Source organism: Etheostoma spectabile, unplaced genomic scaffold (genome assembly GCF_008692095.1).
Source record: "Etheostoma spectabile isolate EspeVRDwgs_2016 unplaced genomic scaffold, UIUC_Espe_1.0 scaffold00019153, whole genome shotgun sequence".
NCBI classification, from domain to species: domain Eukaryota; kingdom Metazoa; phylum Chordata; class Actinopteri; order Perciformes; family Percidae; genus Etheostoma; species Etheostoma spectabile.
Window position 1 is genome coordinate 1 of NW_022604708.1, and position 19,717 is coordinate 19,717.

The following is a 19,717-nucleotide window of genomic DNA, read 5'->3' on the forward strand; positions in this document are numbered from 1 at the left end:
CATTGTTTGGTCAATACAGCGGGTAATAGAGGGTAACCTGAGAACTTGTGTGTGCAGAGTTGGTAGCGTTAGCGCATATTAAATAATTAAGTTCATATTTAATGTGGTTCCCCACAACGGAGCAAACTGTTTCAACGGAACTTTTAAAAATTCTAAAACTTCAACCTATTGTTCTTGAATTGCAACTCAGATTTCCAGAATGAAAGCTTAACTTTCTAGAACTGCATCTTTACATTCTTGAACTTCAACCTAAAATTCTACAACTGCAGCTTAACATTCTAGATTTAAAGCTAAAATTGTAGAATTGCAGCTTAACATTCTAGAACTTCAACCTAACATTCTAGAACTGCCAAGTAACATTCTAGAACTGTAACATTTCAAACCTTTAAGTAAAATTTTTGGACCGCAGCTCAAAACTTGAGAAATTCCTGGCTAGCTCAGTCGGTAGAGCATGAGACTCTTAATCTTAGGGTCGTGGGTTCGAGCGCCACGTTGGGCGTTGGTGTTTAGAGAGAGGGATTGCTTGAGTTCTGCACCGTATAATGTGGCTGTATTGGGGCAGATCGTCTGTCAATCACAAGATTAGCAATCCCTGTTATTTACCAGACTAAAAAGTGTCTGTATTCTACAATCATGGCCTGTGCTGACCTCCTGTTCCTCAGATCAAACTAAAGTCTGGTGACAATGCATGTTCAAATTCTAAAACTTACCTATTGTTCTAGAACTGCAACTTAACATTCTAGAACTATAATGTAACATTTTAAAACTGTAATTAACAGTTTAGGACCACTACTCTTAAAATTCTACAACTTCAAACTATTGTTCCAGAACTGCAACCTAACATTCCAGAACTGCAGGTTAACATTCTTGAAGTTTGACCTAACATTCTAGATCGACAACTTAACATTCTAGAAATTAAACCTAACATTCTAGAACTACAAATAACATGTAGAACTGTAGTAACATTTTAGGACCATAACTCGTAATATTCAAAAACTACATCTTATTGTTCTAGAACTGCAATTGAACATTCCAGAACTGCAGTTAAATATTCTAAAACTTAAACCTAACATTCTAGATCTGCAACTTAATATCTCGAACTACAATGTAACATTTTAGGACTATGAGCAACCTTTGGAACGGAACTTTTAAAAATTCTAAGACTTCAACCATTGTTCTTGATTTGCAGCTTAACTTTCTAGAACTGCATCTTTACATTCTAGTACTTCATCATAACATTCTAGAACTGCAGCTTAACATTTTATAATTTAAAGCTAACATTGTAGAATGGCAGCTTAACATTCTAGAACTTCAACCTAACATTCTAGAACTGCCAAGTAACATTCTAGAACTGTAACATTTCAGAAGTTTTAAGTAAAACTTTTGGACCGCAACTTTAAACTTGAGAAGTGCCTGGCTAGGCTCAGTCGGTAGAGCATGAGACTCTTAATCTCAGGGTCGTGGGTTCGAGCCCCACGTTGGGCGGTGATGTTTTAGAGAGTGGGAATGCCTGAGTTCTGCACAGTATCAGGTGGCTGTGTATTGCGGTGGATATGCTGTCAATCGCAAGATTAGGAGTTCCATCCCAGTGTAAAAATCCTTGTAATTTACCAGACCAAAATGTGCCTGCATTCTACGATCATGGCCTGTGCTGACCTCCTGTTCCTCAGATCAAACTAAAGTCTGGTGACAATGCATGTTCAAATTCTAAAAAGAAAGTTGATTTGTATTTGCATTAATCCAAAATAAAGTTGTGTATATGCATTAATCCAAAATAAAGTTGATGTGTATATGCATTAGTAAGTAGACCTTGTGGCGTGTGTGTGTGTGTGTGTGTGTGTGTGTGTGGTGTGTCTGTGTGTGTGGGAGTGGGCTGCTAAATGTCAAGGCTGGAGGAGATAGATGCAGAACAACGTGGTAGTACACTGTGTGTGTGTGTGTGTGTAGGTCTGTGAGTGAGAGAGAGTGACAAATATAAAAAGCTTCAAGTAGACTCTAATAATATAATCATATGTTTCTTCCACTTATTAAAATATCTGACTTTATTGCCACTATCTGTTTCTGCTTCTTTTTGATTTTGATTTGAGCACTAAGCACCTCTCTCCTCCTTCTCTCCATCTGTATGCAATCTCATCCCATTAATGCATGTTACTAACTCAACTTCTTCCCTTTCCTGGAGTCTTGTGCTCTCTCAACCCCGTAGTCTTGAGACCGGGGTCCGGTTCTTGGCCAATGCAGTTTTCCTTTAATTCTTTTTGTAATTAGATTTTTTTGCTGACATTTGTGAAAACATAATGTGGCCATGCGGACTGATTGTTTTCACTGGTGCAATTTTGACCCAATCAAGCATTGGTGGTTCAGTGGTAGAATTCTTGTCTGCCGTGTGGGCGACCTGGGTCTGATTCCCAGCCAATGAACTTTTCCTTCACTACTATTTGGAATTAACCCCTGCACAAAAGGGGCATGTTTGTGTGAAGGCAAACAACTTATTTCTGGTCATGTTAACCACTTGATTTCAGTCATGCATGTTAGCTCCATTTTGTTTGTTGGTGCACTAGGCAGCCAAGAGACTGGGATCCGGGGTTGCTTGAAGACGGATAAAATTACCTTTTGCTGACACTTGTGAAAACATAATGGTGCCATGCAGACAGATTTTTTTCAGTGGTGCAGTTTAATGTGCGTCAAGCATTGGTGGTTCAGTGGTCAAATTCTCGCCTGCCATGCGGGAGACCTGGGTCCGATCCCGGCCAATGCAGGTTTCCTTTAGTACTATTCTGAATTAGCCCTTGCACTTAAGGGGAATGTTTGTGTGAAGGCAAACAGCAAATTTCTGGTGATGTTAACTTCTAGATTTCAGTCATGCATGTTAGCTCCATTTTGATTGTTGGTGCACTAGGCAGCCCATAGGCTGTGATCCGTGTTTGATGGAAGATGGATAAAATTATCTTTTTGCTGACACTTGTGAAAACATAATGTAGACATGCAGACTACTTCTTTCAGTGGTGCAATTCAAAGCATGTCTAGCATGGTGGTTCAGTGGTAGAATTCTCGCCTGCCATGTGGGGGCCTGTCGCATATAGGTGGCATTCGCTGACAGCCAATGAAGTTGCAGCATTAATAACGCTGTCCGAGGTGCTGAACCAGCCGAGTTTTTTTTCCTGAATATTTAATAATTATTATCTGGACGCAGGTTCAAATCCCAGTTGGGGCCATGTCTGTGATGCATTATTAAAGATAAATAGGTATTTATTAGATTTTTTTATCTTAAGTCAAGTAAATACCTAAATTATACAATTTAAGGTAGTGTATGATCACAAAAATACTAAAGCCAAACAAAACTAAAATATAAAAATACACGGTTCTACTTGACTTACTCATGGCTAATAACTACTTATATTACAGTTTTCTTAGTAGACTGTACACCTAAATGTCGGCTTGTCTTAAAACTGTGGAACAGTATCGGATATACAACAATTTAAACATTTTAAGGATTTACAACAGTTACGATGGACACAACAGATGGATATTTTTAAAGATGCAAATATGGTTTTAATAATACACACCAGGAACTGTTACAGTCGTCTTTGTTGGCAGAGGACCTGCTGTTGTTGGCATCAGAAACCTCAGCTCATGAGGAAGGGGCACAGGTCTCTTTACAGCTGGCAGGACTTGGGTTTCAAAAGGGAAGGACAACAACAAAAATCAATTATTAGTTTATAACGGACAAAAGCATAGGGAGTATGACAAAGCTTTAAATGGATGAAGCAAAACACAAACTAAACGGTATGCTCTCTCTTTTATTCCTCAGGCTATTAGACAGCACAACAAGCACTTTAAACGTATATTTTTATAAGTTTGTTATCTTATTTTTTTTATTGTATTTATGTGTAATATTGTATAGTGTATTTGTGGTATTGTATTTATTCTCTAGTTTTTATGGGTATGATGGCGAGTGTGAGCACTGTAATTTCTACTTGTATGGATGAAATAAACTTGACTTACGACAAAGCTTTGAATGGATGAAGCAAAACAGTTAATTTACCGTCTTCTTGTGAGCTCTTCAGTTTAGTTGATGGTGCTACAACAGAAAAAGTATGTTCAGTCATTTATATTTTCGGCAAAATACAAAAACTTGTGTTAGTAAGTAAGTAAAGACACCCATCTTTTACTTCACCTGCTTATCTCAGTCTTATATAGTGAAACAGACTTTCTTATAACAATATAAAGAATGTGTTCATTCATACACATGCATTGTGTGCATTTTTAAAGGATTAATATTTAGTAGTTACTCATTTGAATTTAACCTAAGCAGGGGGAAGCAACATGACACACATACTGTAAATGCAAACACATCCACTCAAGTGTTAGTAACCACAGCAGGCGAGTGCGCCCTCTAGCGGCCAAGGATATATTACATCCGTAGTGGTTTAGCAGTACCATAGGAAATGAATGGGAATCAGTTTAGGGCGCTATAGCTAAAGAATTCCCGAGTGCCGCGCGGGGAGACCCGGGTCCAATTCCCGGCTAATGCAACTTTCCTTTACTAATATTCGGGATTAGCCCTTGTACGAAACGGGCATATTTGTGTTAACCATGACACGCAGGACACAATGGGACGGTTGGTTTAGGAAGCAATAACGGCACTTTTTTTCCCACAGCCTCTTTTTTAGACGCATGGGTAGCTCAGTCGGTAGAGCATCAGACTTTTAATCTGAGGGTCCAGGGTTCAAGTCCCTGTTCAGGCGTACAGTTGTGCATTTTGCTTGATGCCATGATAAATTGTACACTTTGGCAATCCTTAACACTTTCAGACACTGTATCATTTAAGTAACATGCACAAGTCTTTAAAAAGAAATGTGGCTGTTTTTCATGCAGGTTTGCATCATAACAATGTGGTGCTATCTCTAAATGAACAATGGCCAACCTCCATCCATCTTGATGGCACCCAAATCTCTGTGCTGATCTCCCTGCTTGGATGGCAAGTCATCTGGTGGATTTTTCCCATCAAGGGGAGAGTTGTTTTATTGTACTCACCAGCAATAAAGTTAATTTGTCCACAAATTGCATTAGGTTATCAACGTTTTCAGCGAAAAAGAATACCACAGCTCAAGTCCCTGGTAAGGCAACAGCTTGATTCTGGGATATGTATGAAGTGCTCGCTATCGTCATCTGTCATGCAGGTTTGCAGGATGTTCACAGTCTGCTAGTGGCCATGATGAGTTGTGACTTTGAGCTTTTTAACCGTTTTGGTCAATTTAGCCAATTTCAACCAGTTTGTGCAATAACAATTGGTGTTCTCAGGCAATGTGTAAATCGTGGTCTACCCTCCTGCTGTCCAGGAGACCGTGATCATGGCAACAGCTTAATGGTCTTCATTTAAGTGCACTTTAATTTGTAGTTCCGGAGGGTTGTTTTTCCACCACCCTTGTTTTGGAAGCCTGGGTAGCTCAGTCGGTATAGCATCAGACTTTTAATCTGAGGGTCCAGGGTTCAAGTCCCTGTTCAAGCGTAGAGTTGCACATTCTGCTAGATGAGTTGTACATTTGTCATGCCTGAATACTTCAGACACTGCCATATCATTTGTGTTCCATGCATAAGTCTTTAAAAAGAATTGTGGCTGCTTTTCAAGCAGGTTTGTATCATAACAATGTTGCTGGTAAGTCTAAATGAACAATGGGCAACCTACATCCATCTTGCTAGCACCCAAATCTCTGTACTCATCTCCCTGCTTGGATAGAAGGTCATCTGGTGCATTTTTCCTGTCACGAGGGCTAAGAGTATAGAAACGGAACAAGAGGGAGAGTTATTTTTTTGCACCCAAACAGTAGTAAATTTTACTTGTCTGAAGCTGTGTTGTTTGAATTAGATTATCAATGTTTTGAGTAAAAACGAATACCACAACTCAAGTATTTGGTAAGGCGACAGCTTTATTGGGATATGTATGAAGTACTGATCTCTATGCTTTGATGGCAAGTCATCTGGTGGATTTGTCCTTCCATGGCAACAGCTTAATCTTCTTCATTTACTTGCACCTCAATTTGTAGTTCAGGAGATTGTTTTTTCCACAGACCTCTGTTTTCAATGTTGGTGGTACGTCTAAATGAACAATGGGCAACCTACATCCATCTTGCTAGCATCCAAATCTCTGTACTCATCTCCCTGTTTGGATGGCAAGTCATCTGGTGGATGTTTCCTCTCACGAGGGCTTTTGCTTGATTTACGTATTGTGCTTCCGCATGAGGACACTAAGAGAATAGAAGCGGAACCAGAGGGAGAGTTGTTTTATTGTACCACTAGCAGTAAAGTTTATTTGTCTGTAGTCATAAAATTGCATTAGGTTATCAACGTTTGAGCGAAAAAGAATACCACAGCTCAAGTCCCTGGTAAGGCAACAGCTTGACTGTGAGATATATGTGAAGTTCTCGCTATTGTCATCTGTCATGCAGGTTTGCTGGATTTTCACAGTCTGCTAGTGGCCCTGATGAGTTGTGACTTTGAGCTTTTTAACCGTTTTTTGGCCAATTTAGCCAATTTTCAACCAGTTTGTGTAATAACAATTAGTGTTCTCAGGCATTGTGTAAATTATGGTCTACCCTCCTGCTGTCCAGAAGACCGTGATCATGGCAACAGCTTAATGGTCTTCACTTAATTGCACTTCAATCTGTAGTTCAGGAGATTTGTTTTTCCATAGGCACTCAGTTTAGAAGCCTTGGTAGCTCAGTCGGTAGAGCATCAGACTTTTAATCTGAGGGTCCAGGGTTCAAGTCCCTGTTCAGGCGTAGAGTTGCACATTCTGCTTGCTGCCATGATGAGTTGTACACTTTGGCATGCCTGAACACTTTCAGACATTGTTGTGTCATTTAAACCTTGTATTGGCCTTTGTGTCACAGGGACATGTTTAGCTTCTGGGACCTTTTGTACCAGCCTGCTGTTCCGCTTCGGGCTCCCCAGACTCCGCTTTCATTCCATGTCAAATGCCATCGTGGCCTCATCCTTCGGGTCTCGGAGACCCCCTGTCTTATTTATCATGCCATTATACGTAAGTTCCACCAATGCCGTGGCGCCCTCATCCTTCGATGTCATCTTTCCTACTCCTTGATGCCTAAGCCTCGCCATGCGGGTACCTGGGACCCAGGGGTGTGTGTGTGTGTGTGTGTGGTGTGTGTGTTTATCCAAAAGGTTCAAGGTTTGTTCGGGGCTTTGTCCACGCGGGCCAAGAGGCTAAGGACAAACACAGTCTGCACAGTAGTAGGCCCGCGTAAAGCTCCCGCAGATGTATCTCTTGCAGCCACCGCACACAATGTGTGATTTGCAGTCCTTTCCCTCTGGACAGAGCTGACACTGCTTCCTTTTGCTTTGCACCCTCGGTGTGTCCGGTTCAGAATCCCCGTCCTCCTCTAGGCCCCTTGTGACTGTGCCGCCGCCGCTGCCGCCACTACAGCCGCCACCACCACAGGACCTCCTCGGTTTGATGACGGCTTTGACAAGTGCGGCGGACGCCTCCGTGCGAGGCAGACGCCGCCGTCTCTCGATGAGCGGATTCACAAACGCCCTTCCCAACTGCTCGAGGAACACCCTCCTCTCGTTGAGCTTGCCCGCGATCCACTCGGGCCTGAGCTCTCGCCACAGCACAAAGGCGTTGTAGGCGGACACGTCGAGGATGTTGTGGAACACGGCGAGGGTCCAGCGCACCATCTTCCTGCGACAGCTGTATGTGTCCACGAGCTTGTCCAGGTTGTCCACGCATCCCTTGGTGTGGTTGTAGTGGAGGATGATGTCAGGTTTGGCTTGCCTGCCGGCGCCAACGCGCGCATCCCCCGTGTGCAGCGTGCTCAGCAGCACCACGTTCCTGTGCCTCTTGGGCACGTAGGACACCAGAGTGGGGACGGGCGTGAAGGCAAACTTGGACGAGAAGAACCGCACGGCCCTTTGTGGCGAGCAACGCCCCCGGCAGCTCAGGCTTGTTTTTGCCCATCGTGCCCACCGCGGTGAGGCGCCGCTCAACGAGCAGCCGCTCAACGAGCAGCCGCTGGACCAGCAGCCGCTGGACCAGCACGTAGGAGGTGAAAAAGTTGTCGCACGTCACGTTACGCAGGCCCCTCAGGCCCTAGGTCACGTCCAGCACCACGCGGGCGACCAGATTCCTCTCGGGTGTGTGAAAGTGGCGTGTCCAAACAAGAAGATGGAACATGATGGAAAGAGATGGAAGAAAAAATTTAACACACACACACACACACACACACACACACTAAGACAATTGTACGGCAATGGTACAAAAAAACCCCGAAAACAACAACAAAGCAACAAATACAACACCTCTAAAGGGCACCAGCTGCTCGTCCACCGTCACACACCTCTCGTACGGCCGCCAGTTTGTCCAAGGCTTGGCGGACAGCTCTTGACTCACGGTCGTCGAATCGCAACAGTCTAGAGTACGCGTGGAACTGCTTGATTGGCATCGTGGCACGGAAAATGGCCCTGCCGCTCTCGTGCCACAGGCTCTCCAAGGCCTCGTTGCGGGACCGGTACACGCCCGCGAGGAGCAGCAGCCCGAGGTAGGCTCGCAGGTCCGTGACGTCCATCTCTTTCCACTTTCCGGCTGTGGCGCATCTCCTTTGACCCTCGAGATTTGTGGCAGCCACAAACAGCAGCGTCTGTTGTGTCCTCTTCTTGGTCGGGTTTGTCTTTTTCGGTGGCATGGCAATGAGGTCTAGGGACACTGGGATGACACGTTTTCGAGGACATTTGACTTTGCCATCTTTTGACAGAAATGTTTCCTCATCCTCCTCTTGCCCCTCGTCTTCACTACCATCTTCTTCTTCTTCTTCTTCTTCTTCTTCTTCTTCGTCGTCTTCTCCTACTTATACTTTTTGTCTTTGTCTTCTTCTTCCTCTACTTCTTCTTCTTCATTCACTTGTTCTCCTTCTTTGTCTTGAACTTCAACGTCCATTGGCCTTGGTCATCATCTTTGTTGTCGTCGTCGTAGTAGCAGTAGTCTTTTTTGCCGCTGTGGTCGTGTATGTGTTGGTCCTCTTGTGACGCACACCCACCGCCATCACAGTCACGGTGGTGGTTGTCGTCGTCGTGTTTGTCGCAGGCCTCTTGTGGGTTTCTCCTTTTTGTACCTTGACTTCAGCGGGACATTGCTAGCGGCAACGCCGCTCACGAGAATCCGATGCAGCTTCAACTCCAGAGTCAAACGACGGGCCATGCTGCAGCTGCTCCCCCGGCTGTGCCGAGCCACGTGCAACAAGTGCACAGGTCCAAAACAAGATGACGTGAAAAAAAATGACGACAACAAGAAGACAAATGTGTCTAAAGTGTATATTGTGTGTGTAATAAAAATAATGAGTAGACTGATGTCAAGCCTTTAGTTTTATTTTTTAACCTCCCTTTCCACTCGCCTTTGCCTTTCCTGTTTTTACTACAACTACAAGCCACTGGCCAGAATCCCGGGGACTCAAAAGCAGGACGATGGGAGGGTAGCAGAACTAATACGTCCGATTGAGTGTACCACCAATGCCAAGGGTCCCTGTGACCTGAAGGACAATTCCACGAGTCCCTGGGACCCGAAGGACAATGTCGCGGGTCCTAGGGACCCGAAGGACAACAACACGTGTCCCCGTGACCCAAAAGGACAACGCCACGGGTCCATGTGACCCGAAAGAACAATGCCACGGGTCCCTAGGACCCAAAGGACAACGTCAAGGGTCCCCGGGACCCGAAGGAACAGTGCCACGGGTCCCAAGGACCCATAAGGTCAATGCCACGGGTCCCTGGAACCCGAAAGACAACGTCAAGGGTCCTCGGGACCCGAAGGACAATGCCACGGGTCCCAGGGACCCGAAGGACAATGCCACGGGTCCCAAGAACCCATAAGGCCAATGCCACGGGTCCCTGGAACCCAAAGGACAACGTCAAGGGTGCCCGGACCCGAAGGACAATGCCACGGGTCCTTGGGACCCGCAAGGCCAATGCCACAGGTCCTATGGACCCGAAGGACAACGTCAAGGGTCCCCGGGACCCAAAGGACAACGTCAAGGGTCCTATGGACCCAAAGGACAATGTAAAGGGTCCTATGGACCCGAGGGACAATGGCAAGGGTCCTATGGACCCGAAGGACAACGTAAAGGGTCCCGGGACCCGAAGGACAATGCCACAGGTCCTTGGGACCCGCAAGGCCAATGCCACGGGTCCTATGGACCCGAAGGACAATGTCAAGGGTCCCCGGGACCCAAAGGACCCTTGACGTGGTCCTTTGGGTAGGACAATGCTACGGCTCCCTGGAACCCAAAGTACAACGCCACGGGTCCCGGGGACTCGAAGGACAACACTATGGGTAAAACTGCAAGGGTCCCCGGACCCGAAGGACAACAAAAGGTTAAGAAGTGCCTGGCTAGCTCAGTCGGTAGAGCATGAGACTCTTAATCTCAGGGTCGTGGGTTCGAGCCCCACGTTGGGCTGTGGTGTTTAGAGAGTAGGAATGCCAGAGTTCTGCACTGTATAATGTGGCTGTATTGGGTCTGTCAATCGCAAGAATAGCAGTTCCATCCCAGTGTAAAAATACCTGTAATTTACCAGACTAAAATGTGCGTGCATTCTACAATCATGGCCTGTGCTGAACTCCTGTTCCTCAGATCAAACTAAAGTCTGGTGACAATGCATGTTCAAATTCTAAAACTTCAACCTATTGTGCTAGAACTGCAGCTTAACATTCTAGAACTACAATGTACCATTTTAGAACTGTAATTAACAGTTTAGGACCGCAACTCTTGAAATTCTACAACTTCAACCTATTGTTCCAGAACTGCAACTTAACATTCCAGAACTGCAGGTTAACATTCATATTCGTAAAAAGGAAATGCAGCTTGAGTCAGTTTCCCGATATCATTTGCCAACAGGAAACATTGATACAGAATATTATTACCAAAACACAGACTTGATTTTGCCAGTAAAAAGTAATAGTAATATTGTGATGAATTTGCCAAATAGGTGACACTTCTCATCCATCACACTCAATAAATAAACCAGATTATTCAATCCATAACTCCACCTCTATGCAAAGTATTCTCATCCAGGAACTATCGCACCACCCTAAGGGAGAATCATAAACCTAGACCAACGAACAAGGAGAGTTCTGTCCTGCTCGTTTGTTCCTCACATTTTTACCCAGTTTTTTCTATTGCGTGCAGTCGAAGCAGGATATGAAAAATTGCCAACACATTGCCTGCTCCTATTCTTTGTTAAATTAACTGGATAAACTGGATTTTAAATTACAGATTAGGGTTTTAACAGGTCCTGCCATCAGGGCTTGTCCGGGAGTTGAACCCGGGACCTCTCACACCCGAATTGATACAAAATTGCAGGAGTACCTCATACCTTTTACCAGGTTCAGGTGGTTAATAGTTATGGTCAAATGAAGCTTCATTAAGCTTTCTGAACAATGGTCTTCATTTTGGGTTCAAATCCCACTTCTGACAAAAATTGTTTTCATTTGGAACTAACATCTAAGACATGATATTGGGAATAAAGAACATAGCAGTTCTTTGTATTCAAGAGGACATGAATGTGCACGAGAAACGCAATTGCAAGTACAGTGTTTGTGAGCCTCTTCATTGTCCACACATATAAAGTTACTGACTGTGATTTAACTGAGGGATTCGGTGAAAGTTATCTTTTGTTTTGTAAAACTTTGGGTTGTGTACAAAACAGGAGAAAAGGGTTCTTTGTTGCATCCAGGCTGTTATGTATAACAGCAAATTGACATCATTCCATCCAATACGGGCAAGACGGGGTTGACAGATAGATTTTAAAATCCACACAGATAAACAGTCATCGTAGCTGTTTGCAGAATTTCCGCAAAATTTACCGAGATTAAACTGGGCCGTATAGTGGCGATTATACAAAAAGAGAGAAGTACTTCCACTTGTTGTTACCTGTCGTTGCTATGGGTAACAAGAGTTCATTTTCACACGTTTCCTTGGGGGCCCGTAGTGGATGAAATGGTAAAACATTTGGCCCTGGATGCATAGAATGCCTGCCATATTGAGAGACAAATGTGGGTGTCCTGAAAAAAGGTCCTTTAACTCTGTCTCCCTCACCTCTTCTTTTTGATTCTTGTTATGTCTCGGCAAGAAGTATTATGCTTTTGGGTCGTCTGTCCATCTCTACATCAGAATCAGAAATACTTTATAGATCCCGAAGGGAAACTCTGGAGAAGATTGCTCCTTCGAGCCAGATTTGAACCAGCAACCGAAGGATTTCAACTTTAAGCCTCTACAGTCCTCCGCTCTACCAACTGAGCTATTGAAGGGAGCTAATACAAAACCCCCTGGAGGGAAACAAAAACATTCACATAAACTCGTAGATCAATTGACAAGTATCCCACCCAGAAAAGAGATTCTAGCCATTTTTCAGTCAGGGGGAGTCCTGTCGTCTCAGTAGCTGTCCACGGCCCATGAAAATTGGCAAGGATCTTGCTTCTATTATTTAGGTGCTGTTAAGAATCTGAGTCTAGTTAAGGACAGCGTATTTTTTTTCACAAGTACAAAAGGCTCGGCCAAACAGCAAAGCCCACCAAAAATAGTTTCAACTCATCGTTCCCTCCAAGGAAGTCTTTAGTAAAAGGTGAAAGACTTGTGTGTTGGAAGAGAAACCAGAGTGAGTACAGCCGTCTGATCGAGAGCAGCAGAAAACCCTAGTGGACCCAGTCCAAACCATCGTGGTAAGCCTCACTGGGTGTCCAAACTGAAATGATAAGAGGAAACATGGTGGACTACTTACTGATGTTTATATCTGTACTCACAATGCCCTGTTTTGAAACACCAGCCAATCTCAAGTGTCAAATGTGAATAATCAATGTATGAGTAATCAGGAAGCTCACATAAAAGATATTTGCAAGGTCTACCAAATGTTTAACTTTACAACCTGTAAGCTGTTGGTACCTTGGTTTCCACAGTTTCCCGTACCTGAAGATCTGAAAAGCGGAGCAGAGTGGCGCAGCGGAAGCGTGCTGGGCCCATAACCCAGAGGTCGATGGATCAAAACCATCCTCTGCTAATTACTATGCTTTGTTTCAAAGTAAGTCTATGTACTGTTTGTTGATGTTTAACAATGCATCTGTTGCTGCAAGTGTCTGAAGTGAAATCTCTGCAATGCTCATTGCATAATACAATAAATATGCTACGCAACAGTACAAGTACATAAATAAAATAGAGACTGTAAAACATGTACATTTAAAGTGCTTGTTGTGCTGGCTGATAGTCTGAGGTATAAAAGAGAGAACACACCGCTTAGTTTGTGTGACAGGAGGTCTTAGTCTACCACAACGTTCTATAACCCTACCAGTCAGATTACCACAGGAGGTAACATCTTCTGCACTCTTTTAAAGACTCTACCATAATACCTGCTGGAGATGCCAGGTCCTCATACATGTAAAGCATGCGCTCTACCACTGAGCTACATCCCCTGAAGATTTTCAGATTATTTGGACTTTTTTTCTGAGATAGACATAGACTTATCTTTATTAATCCTTTTGGGATGACTACCGCAAGGAAATTGAAACGTCACTGATAAAGAAGAAACCTGGGTAAAACATGTCATGTTAATGTTGTAAATGGCTTCAAAACCTTTAAATGCAACTGCGATGGCTGGAAATCAAACTTGGGCAAAATGCTTGCACTGCTATGGTATAAATCATAGTCGAAAAGTAACACACCTGTTGCCTTTCTGCTGGACAATACAATGTTCACTGCAAACGTGGTAACACAGACTGAAGCTATTCTGGGACATGGATGCACACAAATGGAAAGATAAAGGAGAGAGGAGCTCAGTGTGTCAAAGGAATTCCCCCGGCAGTCTAAAACTATCACAGTGTAATTACAGTTTTTCTCGATTGTTTACACACATTTTCTGAAAGAATGCCTCATATTCTCAGAACTCTACACACAAATCAAAAAACACACACACAATGGGCAAAACCCCTCAATTCTCCAGCAAAATGAAACTTTACATTCAATACAGTGTTATTTCTTCTCAAAATGGTATTTTGTTTTCAAATGACACACACAAACCATCATATGAACAGACATTCATAACAACCAGTTGAACACGGATGTGCTCAGTGTAAAACACTACGATGAATGGAAAACATTTCTTCTCCATTCATTAGAATGAATTAGGCCTTTTTTGTTCAGTGTTACACTTACTACAGACAGTACATACATAAGTGTGTTGTAAAATATTGGAGAATATTGTTTTTATACTCAGAACACATAAATACACAGAAACAAATACATTTCATTTGTTCCACAAAAACAATGTACACAGTGAACATCCCATTCCTAACCAACACAAAGTTGGACATACACTACATACAAAACACCAGAAGAATTTACTGTACACAGTTACAGTAAAAAACAAAAACAAAACTACTATGCTCCATCCTCTCTTCTGATGCGGTCTGGCCTCAGCAACTCATCCACATCACAAGCAATGTTTTCCCGGGCCAAGCAGCGGGGGAAATATTGCCTGGTGATTCCAGCCATGAAGAGCATCAGCTGCTATATGTCCACATGCGTCCTCCATAGCTTGGAGAAGAGGTATAAGCATTTGTGGATTTCGGTCATACACTTTCTATCTCCAGGCAGAAAAAAATCCTCAATAGGAGGAATGGAGAATATGGAGGGAGATAAACAACTAAAAGCCTGGGGGGGGGGCAGTGAACCAGTGATGAACCAGAGCAGCCCGATGGAAACTTCCGTTGTCCCAAATATAATTTGTTTGTTAGTAATATCGCAATTCTTTGACTCTTTCTGAATTGCGTTCAAATGGCCCCCTGTAGACCTGCTTCATCCTGAGATGATTTCTGCACAAGACACGGACCAGTGTTGATGAGCTCACCCTATTAATATTTTGAAATATGTCATTGTTTTTCTTTGTATTTACCGTAGTGTTGTGTATGGCAATATATGACCATATTCATGAGTTCAGTTTCCTGTCAAAGAGACAGAAGAAGTTCCCGACCACCTTGTGTTGTTCTGCCAAACAAATAGTAAAATACTGTAAATACTGTGAAGGAATACAAAGTAGGAATACTGTGCAGTACTGCAATATTCTAGTGAGAGTAGATTTCTTACCTATTCTCATTTTGGAAAGTCCGGATGATGGATGCTACAGTGTACCTGCTCACATTTTGGCTGTACTCTTTGCCCATCAGAGATTACAGTCCTTGGCCTTTCTCTTCCTCTTCCTCTTCCTCGTCCACCTCCTCCTACCTTCATGGTGATTGCCAATAATGCAATAAGACTGCACGAAATACAGCAGCGCATAATTGATAATGACACCATCTTTCAAAATATACACAGTGTAAGCATTTCTGCACTAAGTCGTGTACTTGCGCGCCACAGAATAAGAATGAAGCAAATTTACAGAGTTCCTTTCGAGAGAAACACAGAACGTGTAAAGCAACTGCGATATGACTATGTGCAGGTAAGCTATAGTGTCATTGGTTCTGAATCTGGAAGTGCATACTGTAGTGCTGTGCATGGGCCTGATGTGATGCATTTGTTTTGTCTTGTCCAGAGAGTGATGGAACTAGAAGCAGATGCCATGGGACATGAGCTACTTTTTGTAGATGAGGCCGGTTTTAACCTCATCAAAACCAGGAGACGTGGCAGGAACATTATTGGACACCGTGCCATCATCAATGTCCCAGGACAACGGGGTGGTAACATAACCATGTGTGCAGCTATAAGCCAAAATGGTGTTGTTCACCATCATGCAACCATAGGCCCATACAACACTGCACACATTATTGCATTCCTGGACACCTTACATGACATGCTCACTGTTCAGAGACCAGAGCATACCCGATATGTCATCATATGGGACAATGTTAGTTTCCATAGGGCTGCTTTGGTCCGCAACTGGTTTACAGACTAACCATTCTTCATGGCACTCAACCTCCCTCCATATTCTCCATTCTTAAATCCCATCGAGGATTTCTTCTCTGCCTGGCGCTGGAAAGTGTCCGACCGTCATCCTCATCAACAGGTAGCCCTTTTACAGGCAATGGAGGAGGCATGTGGAGATATTGACCAGGCATCATGTCAGGCCTGGATACGGCATTCAAGGAGATATTTTCCCCGGTGCCTTGGACTGGAGGATATCGCATGCGATGTGGACGAAATTTTGTGGCCGGACCCAGAAAGACGACATGATGTAGGCTGAATGTTTTTTTGTTTTTTGTGAAATTACTATTTTGTGTTCTGACTTTGTCTTGGTTTTGATGAGTGTGAATAAACACCAATACTTGAAGTTTGGATCCTTGTATGTTTACATGACACAATGACAAAAGTATGACCTCAAATTGACATCTGTACACAGAGAAAGAGAAAGCCAGATGTGTTTTGTATTCATACCATCAGTGTGTAGTTGGCAGATTGTGTGCTTAGTAGATGATGGCTTGTGTTTACTGTTTGATACGAAAACACCATTTTTACGAAGGTGTGAAGAGTTAATCTAGCTGTGTTCGCTTTTGCAAGAGAACTACAATGTTTTGATAATTGGGTGAAAGGTTTTCTTATTTGTGTGTAGAGTTTTGCAAAAATAGCCAATAGTTACAAAAAATGTGCTTAAGCAATCAGACAAAACTGTAATAAATGCATATACAAATCAAATTTCTTTTTGATTAATGCATATACACATCAACTTTCTTTTAGATTAATGCATATACACATCAAATTTCTTTTTGATTAATGCATATACACATCAACTTTCTTTTAGATTAATGCATATACTCATCAACTTAATTTTTGATTAATGCATATACACATCAACTTTCTTTTAGATTTATGCATATACACATCAACTTTCTTTTAATAAATGCATATACACATCAACTTTCTTTTAGATTTATGCATATACACATCAACTTTCTTTTTAATAAATGCATATACACATCAACTTTCTTTTTAATAAATGCATATACACATCAACTTTCTTTTTGATTTATCATCACCATTCATTATGTCATCATCGCAATTCATTATGACATCAACTTTCTTTTTAATAAATGCATATACACATCAACTTTCTTTTAGATTAATGCATAAACACATCAACTTTCTTTTTGATTAATGCATAAACACATCAACTTTCTTTTTCATTAAAAGGACATAACAGCTGCTACTTAGCAGTTCCCAGTAAATTACTTCTAGCGGTAAAATCTGCCAGCCACGTCTCTTCAGGTCCATTGACAGTTTTGGCAACGGGCAGCTCAACGTGCATCGTTAATTGTTTTTCCACAAGACAGAAGATGGGTGCACCGTTCCCGGCGACGCTGCAATACCGGGTCGATGCGTGGAGTGAACGGAGCAAGCCCCTTTTTCAACTCCCATTGCTAAAAATCCATTTAATATGTTGTCCTCTGATAGAGGACATATCAGATATTAAACTGATAAGAACAGATACTACACTTGATCTTAGCCAAAAGGCCGAGAAGCGATGACCACCACCTCTATGCTGTCAGATGCGACCTCCCCGGACGGTTCTCAGTTGTCACGGTCCTGTAATTTTAAATGGACATAACAGCTGCTGCTTAGCACCCCCGTCCAAGCGCTTCATGGGGAAGCACAAAAAGTTTTAGTTAAAGACGGCAATTGTGGTTTTCCCAATTGGTCAAGCTCCTGCCAACGTGCAATATTCCCATGCTGTCACATTTTGGCTACGTTTAAGAATCTGAGTTTCCTTTTGGAGAGCGCATTTGTTTTTCACAAGTACAAAAGGCTTAGCCAAACAGCAAAGCCCACCAAAAATAACTTCAACTCATAGGCGTTCCTCTCCACGGAAGTCTTTAGTAAAAGGCGAAAGACTTGTGCGTTATGAAGAGAAACCAGAGTAAGTACAGCCCACTCTCGAGAGCAGCCGAAAACGCCAGTCTTCCCAGTCCCAACCCTCGCGGTAATTCTCACTTGGTGTGCCGCTTTCCAAATCCAAGGCCTCACCTATTCCCCCATTGTCACAGGGCCAATATTTTGTCCTTGCTGTTTTTCTGCCAATCAAAAGTGCAAATCTTGCTACACTTTTGTATGGCTTTATCTTGTCAAGTATTATAACAACGTTTTGATACCAGGAACCCAACGAGGTTTCACAGATCATTCAGTTTTTAGGACAATTTCTGGCGGTAAAATCTGCCAGCCATGTCTCTTCAGGTCCGTTGACAGTTTGGGCAACGGGCAGCTCCACGTGCATCGTTAATTGTTTTTCCAGAAGACAGAAGATGGGTGCACCGTTCCCGGTGACGCTGCAATACCGGGTCGATGCGTGGGGTTTAGATTTGTGCATATACACATCAACTTTCTTTTACATTACTGCATATACACATCAACTTTCTTTTTGATTCATCATCACCATTCATTATGTCATCATCACAATTCATTATGACATCAACTTTCTTTTATATTACTGCATATACACTAGGGGTGATCCGAGTATCCGGCTGAAACGAGTATCCGGTACGGTTAAAGCACTTTTGCCGAGTACAAGTATTATCCGAGTAATATGAGTCAATATCCGTGCTCGGATTGAATAAAACTCCTCAACTGGCCGCGCAGCGTTCTGTGATAATCACAGCGCCCCCCCCCCCCGCCTACAAACCCGCTCGGATCAATCACACACACACAGAACATGGAGAAATGCGCTCTCGCTCGCTCTCTCTCTCGCTCTCTCCTGCTCCGTCAGTCAATTCGGTCTGCGGATCTGTTCCGTTAACGTTTAGGGTTTCTTCAGCTTCAGGTTTGTTTTTAACTTCGGTTTGTAGTCCTTACATAGTAACCAGTAGATTTCTGGTGAACGTGGGGTTTGTAGTCCTTACATAGTAACCAGTAGATTTCTGGTGAACGTGGGGTTTGTAGTCCTTACATAGTAACCAGTAGATTTCTGGTGAACGTGGGGTTTGTAGTCCTTACATAGTAACCAGTAGATTTCTGGTGAACGTGGGGTTTGTAGTCCTTACATAGTAACCAGTAGATTTCTGGTGAACGTGGGGTTCAGACGTGCTGCTTGGTTTAAATGCAACTCCTGTTGCGTCTCTGCCATTGGAGATTTTTTTTTTTTTACTGTCAGCTGCCCCCCACCCCCTCTCTCTCTGTGTCTCTCTATTACTCACACACACACACACACACACACAAACACACACACACATACACACACACACACACACACCTTGTGTGGAAATAAAAAAAATAAAAAAAATAAAAAAGAACCAAAAACAAAAAAAATCAAACTGATCATACAAAAATAACAAGTTAAAAAAATAAAGTTATATTGAGTATGAAAACTCTTGTTCATTACATTTTACTTCATAATTGCAACCGCATGTGTTGAATTCATTGTTGCAAAACGTTCTGTATATAGTTTGTTTGTTACCATGAGAACACCATTGATCTGAAGCTTGATGCTGTCATGTAAATAGTTTTCAAATCAGCAATAAATATAACAATTTTTGATCAACTCATATCATTCAAATGCTTAAATAACATACCGGTTAAAGCCCCGCACATTTCAAGAGAACCCGACCCACTTCCGGGTTAAATCCGACCACTTCCAGTTTAGGCCCCGCCCAGTCCGAGTACAGATCCGGATACAGATAATTCATGTGGTAAACAGATACAGATACAGATAATGCTATACTCGCTCATCCCTATGTATTACAATA

At 42.9% G+C, this 19,717-nt stretch overlaps 5 non-coding genes across 5 annotated transcripts; 2 read left to right on the plus strand and 3 right to left on the minus strand.

Annotated features, from left to right (window-relative positions):
* The first annotated feature begins 1,411 nt into the window (after positions 1 to 1,411).
* On the plus strand, positions 1,412 to 1,485 carry trnak-cuu (transfer RNA lysine (anticodon CUU)). The gene has a single exon. It is a non-coding gene; the product is annotated as a tRNA-Lys (tRNA).
* Positions 1,486 to 10,390: 8,905 nt separating this feature from the next.
* On the plus strand, positions 10,391 to 10,463 carry trnak-cuu (transfer RNA lysine (anticodon CUU)). Its single transcript has one exon. It is a non-coding gene; the product is annotated as a tRNA-Lys (tRNA).
* A 2,090-nt stretch (positions 10,464 to 12,553) lies between these two features.
* Positions 12,554 to 12,664, minus strand: LOC116683925 (U5 spliceosomal RNA). The gene has a single exon (XR_004330732.1). It is a non-coding gene; the product is annotated as a U5 spliceosomal RNA (small nuclear RNA).
* A 4,652-nt stretch (positions 12,665 to 17,316) lies between these two features.
* LOC116683922 (U2 spliceosomal RNA) lies at positions 17,317 to 17,507 on the minus strand. Its single transcript, XR_004330729.1, has one exon. It is a non-coding gene; the product is annotated as a U2 spliceosomal RNA (small nuclear RNA).
* Positions 17,508 to 17,785: 278 nt separating this feature from the next.
* On the minus strand, positions 17,786 to 17,902 carry LOC116683923 (U5 spliceosomal RNA). Its single transcript, XR_004330730.1, has one exon. It is a non-coding gene; the product is annotated as a U5 spliceosomal RNA (small nuclear RNA).
* Positions 17,903 to 19,717: the final 1,815 nt, after the last annotated feature.